Source organism: Nyctereutes procyonoides, unplaced genomic scaffold (genome assembly GCF_905146905.1).
Source record: "Nyctereutes procyonoides isolate TBG_1078 unplaced genomic scaffold, NYPRO_anot_genome, whole genome shotgun sequence".
NCBI lineage: Eukaryota > Metazoa > Chordata > Mammalia > Carnivora > Canidae > Nyctereutes > Nyctereutes procyonoides.
The window spans coordinates 16,856,404-16,868,459 of NW_026575044.1; positions in this window are offsets into that span (position 1 = coordinate 16,856,404).

Below are 12,056 nucleotides of genomic sequence, written 5' to 3' on the forward strand. Positions count from 1 at the left end.
GGGGTTCTTTTGTTTGAGGGTGTTTTTTTGTTTTTTCTTTTGCTTGCTTATTTGTTTGGAAAAAGGAGAGACAGAGGAACTAAAAATACAACAATTTTTATTTGGATCCCAAAAAAAATAGTTATCTGATTGAGGCTTTGGCTACTGGAGCAGGTGCCGGCAGCTAACAATTACCTGGTGAATATGACTGCTGGAGAGATCCTTGATTGTTCGGACCTGGTGAGCAGAGATTCCTTTTTGGCTGATCTTTGTCAGGGGGAGGCTAATTTGGTGGCTGCCCTAGGGAACCAGGCCTGTGGCTCTTGTCTCAGTTCTGCTCCAAACACAAGGCTCCCCCAGAACTCCCCTGGATGCCTTTGCACCACTCCAAACTTTGCGATACAATTTTTTTTTTTTTTGCAATCAGCAAGTTGCAGATTGTCCAACTGTTCTGTCATTTATTGTAAACGGCTGCAAAAAGAAAAAAAAAGAAAAAGAAAAGAAAAAAAAAATTCCACAACGCTATAACCTAGTCCTGAGTGTAAATCAAACATTCCCTGTCATGTTGATAGCTTGTGTTAGTCTAATGTATTTTATATTACTCAAAAGCTTTGAAACCCTGCAGCTTTCTTCATATAGGCCATTATGCGGTTATCATTAAATTGTCTTGCAAAGAACATTATCGGTAATTATAGCAGACACTAAAATCAAATGATCAGAGTGGGACCTTTAACACCAAGAGGAACCATTAGAAGTTAATCAAATAAAAGGATGAGAATAATTATGTTAGGATTAGGCAGTAATACGCCAGAAGTTATATACTTTGCTGACTATATATCTTTACTCCCAGCTTCCTGAATTTCCTTTTCGTTGATGTGTTTTTATATAATACTTTGGCACAGAATGTAAACGACAGTATTTTTGTCATGGCACAATCGGGCTCGAAGGTTCATAGGCGGTTCATATCTAAATGCCATCAGAGGCACGGAGGTAATGATGAAGATAGAAATAATAGTAATAAAAAAAAGTGCAAAGCTGGAAAAAATCCATCGGTCAATGAAGCATGGCAAAATGATAAAAATGCTTGCAACAGGCACAGGTGCAAGGGAAGTCGTTATTGGCTGGTTGCTCTGTCTTGGAGAGTGAGGATTTCTCCTGCAGGCCACGCTGCAGACTGGCCTGCTCTGAAGGCTCACCTGGCATGCTTGTGCCTGAGAGAAGGAAAAGCCAGCATCTCACAGGCTCCCGCAGCTGCCCCTGCCAGGAGGGCTATTGGTGGAGTGGGGATGCTCATAGTGCAGCCAGGAGAGGAGCTGGGCTTCCGGAGAGTTTCGGGGCTCAGAGGGTCACTCCCCTTCCAAATGCACACATGCACTCCTGTGCGTGCGTGCGTGCACGCACACACACACACACACACACACACACACACACACCCTGCTGGCACCCTGCAGATTGTCCATCTCTACATTGCAATGAGCTGGCAGCAATACATGGCCTGGAGGGCTAAGGGGTGTGGCTCTAGTGAAGGAGAGGGTGCCTTCCTCAAGGCATGGCCAATCTTAGATTCTGGATGAAACCAGAGCCACAGGACAAACAAAGCCACTGTAAGCAGCTGAGGGGGATGGAGAAATTCTATATAGTGTGACCCTACAAAAAAATAAAAATAAAAATCTCCCATCCTCTTTCCCTTCTAAATAAAGATAAATTCATACAAACTGATTTGCCTTTGTGTCCTGCTTTGTGCTGGGTCCTGGGGTGTAGGGCTGAGTCAGATAATTACAAAATTGTCTGCTTAAAATGTTGCTATATCACGATATACAAACAGCAAATTAATTTCATGGTAAAGCCCTGTGTGACATTACTACATTTTTCATGGTCTCACATTTTGGAGGCTTTGTGATGATTAGAAATGAAGATATGCTTGCCTTTTGCAGAGGTCAGAACTGAGCCACGTTAGATGTGGTGTCAGAGTTGAGAGGTGGCAGTCAGTGGGCCTCTTCTGAGTGTACAAGCGTGCTCCTCCATTACTCTTCCTGGTCAGAAGGAGCATCAGGCCCCTGTGACCGTGCTAATACTATGTGCCATACATACCTTATAGGGCAGGCGTACATAGCATATGAGGTCAAGGGTATGTATGGAAGTGCTTTGAAAAGTTAAAAGTTAGAGAGCACAGCTGGGGCTGCTTTCCTCCTGGTGAAAGATCTTCTATTGCTCTATGTGTTTCCAGGTTGTCAAAGCCTGCTCTCCTTTAGGGGGTTGGGAGTGGGTCACACTCCTAAGTCATTGAGCAGAGGGATGAACCTTGGGAGCTGGGTGGCTGGTGTGCCCTAAACAGAGAGGCCTTTGTCTCAAGTCTGTCCATTATCTGCTTGGCCAGTGGACTGTAAACAAGAGGCCTCTGGACCAGAAACAGGAACTTGGGAGAGATTTTGAAACCGGAAGAGATGATGATCTGCTGGAGGCGGTGAAGAGCCTCAATCACATACATAGGCCTGGGGAAGATGGCCCCTCATCAAGTTGCCACGGCTCCTAGTGAAACCAGGTCCAGAAATCAACAGATCTAACAAGCCAAGCTTCCCCTACAGTAGAAGCAATCCTGATAACAAGCCTGTGCATATACTTTAAAAAACAATCAAAATTTAAAAGAAATGCACATACAACTATATAGGCCAAGGTTGTGGGGGTGAATCTTTTCAGGGCTCATAGTTTTGGGTATAAGAGAAGAGTCCTGGGGAACTAGATGTCCTCCCTTAACAGAGGGCTGGCCTGGGAACTCACATCCAAATACTATATTAGACAGTAAGTTCCGAAGCGGTAGAGAACCCCCAGCCCTAGCAGCGATTCCATCTCACCCTCACTGCTGGCTTCAGTCTGGGCATCCATTCCCTCAGAACTGGGAGTGCAGGTCTGTGAAGCAGGAACCAGAGACTTGGTGGTTCAGGGAAAGAACAGTCAGGAAGAGGGTGATTAAAAAAAAAAAATAGGCTGATCTGTCCCCACAGAGCAACCCAAGATAAATGGCAACCTCAGCTAGGACACACTGAGTGAATTGTGCTGGCTTTGGTTTATTTTTTGTTTTGTTTTGCTGTTTTGTTCTATTTTCACAATGCCAAGCAATTAAATACCCATCTCTGTCTGTTGAGGAAGATATAAGGATGATGCCTGGGAAACGGTAACCAGCTCTTGAAGGAAAGTTATAAAAGTAACCCCGGAGAGGAAATTAAATGAAGCCCACAGTGGGGTAGGGCTGGAGTTTGGGACCCATAAGCCAGGAACCTACAGGACAAGAGAAACACCTGCATAAGGAACAGGTTTTGAATAAAGAGAGGTGACTTGGAACTTAGCTGGGAACAACCGATTTTTTGCCTTTCTTCATCATTATTGAGTTCCTGTAACTGAAACCAGAAGAGAGGGAGGTGAGCTCAACCACAATATTGTACAAAGCTCCATAAACATTTGCAGGTTGATTGATCTGGCCTTGCCGGTGAGATGTCAGGGGAGAAAATCTCAGCTCATATATAACCTTTTGGAACCTCCCCTTCTACCTGGGATGAACACAGTCGATGTCTTTTCCATAAACCTCCCTCTACAGTATTTTACCCTCTTCCCCCAAAATGTTGCCGTTCCATTATTTCAACATTACTCCACAATAACCATGTTGGATGGAAGCCGTGGCATTTTGCATCCTAGTTTATAGATGCAAAAACGAAACCTAGTTGGGGGGGGCGTCTAATTCATACCAACTCAGAGACTGAATCGAGCCCTTCTGAGCCGACTCGGACCACCGTGTCTCTGTTTTGGGGTGCGCACAGCTTGTGACTAGGTCATACCTCTGGGGACAGTCCGAACGGGACTAACTTTGAGGCATGTCATAAGATTTTGGAGTCTTCTTATATAGAAAGCCACCTCAAGCATCCATTTGGTGATGAATTCATACGTGCAGGTGCAGGTGCATTGGTCCCTGTAGCAGGAAACATCAGAGGTTCGTTCCACAGGCCTCTGGCCGTCTCCCAAGGGCTGATAGTGAGGTGACTTGTAAGTCTGGCAACGCAGTGAACATATCACCCTACCCTGTGCTATTTTCAAGGCCACGGCCCAGAATGAGGCTCAGAATAACTGCCCTGTTATTCAGCGGGCTCAGAGGCAGGCAAGGTCTCTGGCAAATGTGGTCAAGCAGTGTCATCCGTGAGGACAGGGAAGGAGCCGGCAAGTACCCTTTTGTACGTACCCCCCTCCTCTATTGAGCTCTTAAATTAGCTCTGAAAACCAGGTGTCAGCCGTCCCCCTGGAACAACCCAGACGAGCCATTAAAAACGCCAAGAAGAAATGAATGCCTAAATCACCCTGTCTCTCCGAAGGTAGAGTCTTAACCTAATCACACGTCAAATCATATTTTTTCTTCTCCAGATGGATGTCTTCTTTCAAAGTCTGATGGTCACAGATACAAAGGTACCGCTTCAGCCTTAACTAACTATTGAAGTTTTACCCCGATAGATTATTTGCTAGGAGTAACTAATATAAAAAATGCCCTGTCAGACAACAGCCTGCTTTCTCTCATTTTTTAAAGGGTAATATTTGGTTTCATCTTGCAACTACTTGGGGAAAATTTAGCACTGAGTCAGAAAGGTTGGCCAACAAGTAGCACTTCATAAATTGCTGGAGCCCTAATCAATACATATTGTCATCCACTCCAGTCCTTCGAGCAGATTTCTCTCTGCCCCGAGTCGTTGGTGTATTTTATGAGGCTGTTCCAGGCTGGGCTTGCATGGCCTGGGCCTAATGAACCTGTCACCGTGGCTATTGATTGACATGCCAGTGTAAGTGAGACAGGCGATTCCGATTGACTTCCTAATTACTGCTGCTGGGCTGCCTTGCCAACTGCTCGGGCCAGAGGTTAATAGTTTTGATGTTTGGCGGCTCCTGGCTGTGGAGGCCGGAGTGAAACTGGCTCCTTGGAAGTCAATACCTGAATCTAGTTCTCAAGGCTACTGCCCTCCCTGATCAATTAAGGCCTCCGTGTTGCTCCTGGTGGCGGCTGACAAGAGGCTGATAAGTGGAGGAGTTTACAAGCAAATGGTTTAAGGGAGTTTAGGAGGCTCTGAAAGCACCGCCCTGGGACTGAGGATTGGCAATTAAGGGAGAAGGGGGGGGTAGTGTTTGGGGAAGGGGATGGGGGGAACAGCTGAAGACCCCAAAGACCTCGGCAGTACCCCTGCCTTGGCTGTTTGGGGTTGGGTTTTTCTGCTGGTTTTCCATCCCAAGGATTAAAAATGAAGTGAGTTTTGGGGGGGATTTTTGTTCTTGTGGTTCATCCCATGTCCCTGATTCTGCCAGGTGCTGGAGACTTCTGGGGGAAAAAATGATAATAATAAGCTGACTTCTATTCATTCATTCATTGGGCAAAACTAATCGAATGTTCGTCCTGCCCAGGATGTGGGAGGGTGCAGATTTGTAATCATCTTCCATTGGTATCATCACTTAAAGGGTCGGGCATGTTTCACACCCGGGGTTTTCATTGGAACTTCGCGTGTGACCACAAAGTCGAGGGGGTTATCATCTGCAGTTCCCATGAGAATACAGAGGCCCGGCAAGGGTAACTAAGTGGCTCCCCCAGGCCCACAGCTCAGGAGGAAAGAAGCCAAGCCTCACAGGCAGCAGCTCGGGTTGTTCTTGCAGGGGCGGGGGGCTGGGATGCCTGGTGCCTGCATCCTAGTGGCTTCCAAAGCAGTCGAGACAAGTCAGAGCAGGTACCAGACAGCCCCTGCTTGGTGCTACTTTTCCTCACCCCTTCAGCCTGAAATGTCCTCCTTTTCTTCTCTACTTACCCGGCTCACTTTCCTTCTGGGACACCCCCTTAGTGAAGGATCGCCAGCCCCTATGAACCTGCATCTTCTCTGAACTCCTACCTGGTGCCATCCTGTTGCAGATAAAATCACTGTTCTGTTCTATTTTTTTCTTCATACTCATGGGTTCAGTATGTCTCCTTAACCAGACTATAAACTCTTCAGGGAAACAGAATTTACCTCTTCTGTGCCCCCCTCCCTCCCCGTCAGAACGTGGCCCGGTATCTCTTTCTTTGTGATTTCCTTAATAATTACTGATTCAGGAGAGAGGAATCATGGTCTGTTTTTCTGTGCAGTCAAGCTAGTCTCCTGAAATGTAAACCAGACCTTTAGGAGATTGAAAATTTTAACAAAACAAAACAAAACAAAAATAAACCCTAAGGAACCTGGAGTGTTCAAGTGTGAACTTGGAAAGAAGCGTAGATGTGTGAAAGCTTGAGTCTCCCCTCATCACCAGGACAGAGACACAGCATGTCGCTGCCGGGACCCCACCTGTATACTTCTCTTCGCTGCCCTCTCCCCCCCGTGTTTGGCAGGAGCTCCTCGTCCCTCATCAAGCTTCTGTTCTTGTTTGTAACAAAATAAAACAAAGGAATCCAGAGAACTTCACGTAGGTCTCGGTCCTTCTAAATGGTGACCTATGTGTCCTGGTGTACCCGAGATTGTCCTGGTTTTTAGACTGAAGGCCAGTATCCTGGGAACCACCTTGGTCCCGGGCAGAGCGGGACAGCTGCCACCCGAGCCAACTGTGGCTGCTTGGGGGCTGGGTGCTGGTGTGGGCGGGCGGCCAAGAGGAGCAGTTGCCTGATTAGCACCCTGCCTCCCTGGTCCCTGGGGAGCCCAGGGAGCCTGACGTTGCCCTCCACCCACCCTGACCTGCTTCCCAACTGCACAGGTGGGCCTGATTTTCTCCGCCAGCCTCTACTCCCATTTCCCCAAGTCTCAACTCCATCTTTCTCCTCTTCTGCTCATAGGAGTTTGTGGGATGATGCAGCAGGCCCCCGATTACCCTCTGATGTCTGCTCTGCCCTGTGTAGGACACATGCTCACACCTTCTCCCCAGGGCGAGAGCCTCTTGACTCTGGGAGGCCCAGGCTCAGCTGGACTGGCACCATCACGGCCCTGTTTGGACATTCTCTCCAAAATAGGGGGGCTTCTCTGGCTTCTCTTTTTCTTCTTGTCTCCCCTGGTTTCCCGTTGGGCTCCCATTCCTCTGGTGCAGTCCCTTTCTGTTGGCTCTGCTCCGTCCAGAGCACCTGCATTGAGTCTGCGCTCAGGCCCCTCCAGCCTCACGGGCGGAGGCTCATCCTCAGCCTTCCCTGAGTCTGAGGGGGAAGTTGCCAGGCAGCGTGCAGACCGCAGTGCCCCATTCTTCCACTAGCTCTGCAGCGAGGCTCACAGTGAGCCAGCACGTGTGACAGTCATCTATCGGACTCACGCCAATGTGGTAAAGCAGGTAGGACCATTGCTCCTCACCAGGTGATGACACTGAGGCCCGAAGAGGTTATTGGCTACAGAGCGTGACTTGGAAGCGACCAGGCCACGACAGGAAGTCAGACTCAGCCAAGCGGTGGTCTGCTCACTCGCACGGCTGTCTCATACCCATGGCACTGACAGATGACAACCTACGTACCCATTCCGCAGTTGGTGGACATTTGGGTTGTTCAGAGGACTTGCCTCATACTCGAGCATCATCAGGATGCGATTCCTGAGGTGCATTTTCCTAAGAAGAGAATTACCGTGTGGCAGGAGTTAGCTTTCACTTTACTGGATAATGCCAAACTTTTTGCGAATCATTTGTAGTATTTTACACTCCCACCAGGAGTTTTCACTGCTCCTTTTCCTTGCCCACATTTCGTTTCTCAGACTTAATTTTTGCTGAGCCCATGAGTGTGCAATGGTATCTCATGACGATGTCAGTTTTTATTGCCCGGATTTCTAACACATTTGAACACTTCTACATTTGTTTTTTGGCCAAGTAGATTTCTTCTTTCTTTCTTTCTTTCTTTCTTTTAAAGATTTTATTTATTTATTTGACAGAGAGAGAAAGAGAGCACAAGCAGGGGGAGAGGCACAGGGAGAGGGAGAAGATACGGGATCCTGGGATCACGACCAGAGCCAAAGGCAGAGGCCTAACTGAATTCAGGCACCCTGAATTTCTTCTTTCATGATGGGCATGTAGAAGCCATTTGCTAGCACCTTGCTTTGAAACTCTGCCCTCCCTGGAGCACAGCATAGTCAATTTTTCAACTATAGGTAGTGTATAGTAAGTACTCAATAATGTTCAATAAATACTTGTTTATTTGTGTTGAATGAAATAAGGATTCTTACCCACTGTAAGCCTTCCACCCTGACCAGCAAAATCAGTTCATGGCTTCTTAGTTCATACAGACCTATACACACCTTGGCTATTTCATTCAATTCTACAATGAAGCAACCCCAAAAGAAATGAGAGGAAACATGAACATGTATTCTATGCCTCTCATGTGTTATATGTTTCTTCTCAGGCAGGACACTGGCCCCAAATCTTTCAGGAACTGAAAATCTGATGCTGACCAAGAGTGGCAGTTACTTTGGATGCCACTCCTAGTCAACCACAGCCAGCACACGTTTCCAAGAGAAGCAATTTAAATCCCCCATATAGGTTCACTCACCATCTTGAACATGGGGCCTGATCCCAAATCTGCCTGAGGACAGTGAGGGAATAAGGATGTCAGCTGGTTACCAGACAAGAAGTTGGGGATAAGTGACCCTTCAAGGTGCTTCCTTGCTTTTTTTTTTTTTTTAAAGTACTTCATAGATTGCCTTCTCTCTCTCTCCCTTTGAGATTTATTTATTTATTTTAGAGAGTGTGTGTGTGTGAGAGCAGCAGGAGGGACAGAGGGAGAGGAAGGGAGAGAATCCTCCAGCTGGCTGCATTCTGAGCACGGAGCCCAACGTGGGGCTTTATCCCAAGCCCTTGAGATCATGACCTGAGCTGAAATCAAGAGTCGGATGCTTAACAGACTGAGCCCCCAGGCACCCCTACAGCTTGCCTTCGTAAGTCCCCATCTTACACTGAGTCCACAAAGAGGTTTTGGGCTGCCCATCCAGAAGTGGCTTGAAATATGACAGCTACTAACTCACCTAACAAGAAGGCCAGTGGCAAGGATGCTCCAGAGGTGGTCCATTCCATGGTTTAACCAAATCAGGTCTCCCTGAAGCTTCCTGAATATTCTCTTTGAGTCACATGAAGCCTGCAGCAGCTCGGTCTTCAGGTGCTGTTGTTGCCACAGGCAGCCTCTGGCAGGACAGGTTCTTTTCACAGTGTTACATTAGGGAGGGGATCTTATCGATCTTATATGATATTTATTTATTTATTTATTTATTTATTTATTTATTTATTTATAAATTGAATTTACCAACATATAGTCTAACACCCAGTACTCATCCCATCATGCGCCTCCTCAGTGCCTGTCACCCAGTCTGCCCCACCTCCGACCCTCCTCCCCTTCTGCAACCCTCTCTTTCACAGAGTTGAGGAGTCCCTCCTGGTTTGTCTCCCCCTCTAATTTTTCCCCACTTGGGTCCCCCATCCTCTTCTCTTATGATCCCTTTCACTATTTCTTATATTCCACATATGAGTAAAACCATATGGTCATTGTATTTCTTAAAGTTGACTTAACTTCATTCAGCATAGTAGGAGGATGATCTTCCCAAGAAGCCTCAGCCAGCTTCCTCTGTTTTATCAATGGACCTTCTAGACCAGGCACAAACAAAGGGAATGAAATGACCTAGATGGCTTTTAAGGGCATCCACATCTCCCTGAGGCTGGGGAGGAGTGGGCCTCCCTAACACACTTGAGAAGAGGAAGTACTGCATCAAGATGGGGCCTCCAGGTGCAAGGGAGGAGGAGGAGAAGGAGAATAGGGTCTGGCATGGCGATTTGGTGCCTGCCACGCCCAGGACCAGCTTCCGAGTGCCCAACCTGTGCAGTTGCCTGGGTCCCGCCCTCAACGTGATGTAATGTTCTGCTCTTTCAATCTTAAATTTCTCATAGTTTTTGAATAAGGAGTTTTGCATTTTCATTTTGCACTTTGCACTTGACCTGCAAATTACTCAGCTGTCCAGACTACGCCTGCCATGCCCTTCACTCTGCCCTCACCACACTGGACATCCCACCTTCCCCAACATACTGTGGCAAATGCACTATTCCCTCTCCCTAAAGCAGCACTGACCAGTCAATGCAAAAAATCACTATCCTCTAGCTACTGAACATTTGAAATGCGGCTAGTCCAAATTGAGATGCACAATCAGTATAAACACACACACACACACACACACACACACACACCAGAATTTGAAGACTTAGTGCAAAAACATGTAAAACAACTCATTAGTAATTTTTAGACTGATTACGTGTTGAGATGATGATATTCTGGACACAATGGAGTTAAATAAAATATTCTATTAAAATTAATTTTTCTTGTTTCTCTTTACTTTTTTAATGGTGCTGCTAGAAAATTTGAAATTACATATGTAATTTATATTTTATTTTATATTCTTTTTGTAATATGTTCCATTTCATTGGGCATCACTGGCCTGGATCAATCTGAATTCCCTCTCACTCACCCTATCCTTCCTCACCCTTTGGATTTTGGGTTTTTTATTTTGTTCTCTCTAGGCATCCTGCATGCTTGCCATTGGGATCAACTGTTGGTATCCTCCAGGGGAACGGTGAGCTCAAAGACCGTCTCATTCCAGCTGCAGCCCCAGCAGCCCTAGTCCAGTGCCTGGCACATAATAGGTCTCAATAAATACTTGTTGAAGTTGTTGCTTTCAGGGGTCCCCACACTCCTGACTTTTCTTCCTCATTCCCTTCACCTATCCCTGTCTTGACCAAGCAATTTGAGATAATTGTTTCCCAAGTAAGAGGTGATGAAACTTTTCTTTTGGGATGGCTCTCAACTTTAGCTGTACATTGGAAACACCTAGCTTTGCAAATACTGATGCCCAGGTCCCATCTCCAGAGATTCAGATTTAATTGGTCTGAGGTGGAGCCGGGAGCAAATGGAGGTTGGGAAGATTCACATCTAACCCTAATGTGCCTTGAAGGCTAGAACCATTTATAGCCCATCAAGGACTTGTGGGCAGGGTATCTCCAAAGTCATTCAGTCATTGTCATTGGCCCTCACATCCCCGAAAGTGAACAGGAGGCAACACAGTAGCAAAATCACCTCTCACTGGATACACAAGTCTAGGGCAAACCCTCCTCACCACCAAAGGAGCTTTAGTTCTCTCCTTAGAGAACCCCTTTCTCTATTAGGTCTCTCCCAAGAACCCTCTCCCATCAAGTGCTAAGAACTCCACTGGGTCACCACTTTAGTTCACTGATGCCACCAAGCAGCCATCAGCTGGTAATGATTTCTGGTCAGATGCAAACAATTAAGTTAGGGAGAAAAGAATCCACATTCCATTACCAATCCCCTAAACGGCTCACTCCCTGGTCTAATTGCCTTCTGAGTTCCCCAGACAGCTGTGGCTAATAAGGCAAACACCCCAAAGAACCAAAACTTGAACCCAGAAGGAAAAGAGCTCGGAGTAAATTGGAATGCTCAGCCCATCTCAGGGTTAGCCCTGAGAACTGCTGATCCACCAGCAGGAAAGCGACCGCCCACCTCACTGAAGCACCTTCCCCCTCTCCCTCCACTCCTCCCCCTTTTACAGTCTCTCTCCAAAAAACTCAAGGCAACTGCAGCCTGATTTTTGATGGATTGGCCACTGTGTTTTATTCGACAATGTATATCACTCTGCCAATATGAATTTGCAAGATGGTAAAAATACAACCCCCCGAAAAGATTACATGAAAGGGGAAAAAAATCATTAGGCAATTAAGAATGGCAATAATTCACCCATATCTATGCTTTGGGAAGAAATATTGCCCCAGGGAATTAGCTCTGCTTATCACTTTGTCATCTGTCTGGGGTATGAGTGAGAGGAGGTTTCGTGTGCATTGCTGATGTTTCCCGCAGTATTTCTAAGCGTGATCAAAACGAATGCCAGGCTTTTAATAGAACCCTGTCTCTCCTGGGGTAGCCCTGTAATTCGTACTATGAAGCTGAGCTAAATTAACTAAACATATGCATTCCTTAAGCACCTCCGCATAAATTCCTTTCAGAGGAAGCGATTTCTGACAGCCATAGAATTTTGGAGCCAGAAGAGACCTTAGAGGTCATCGGCCACCCTCACCATTTT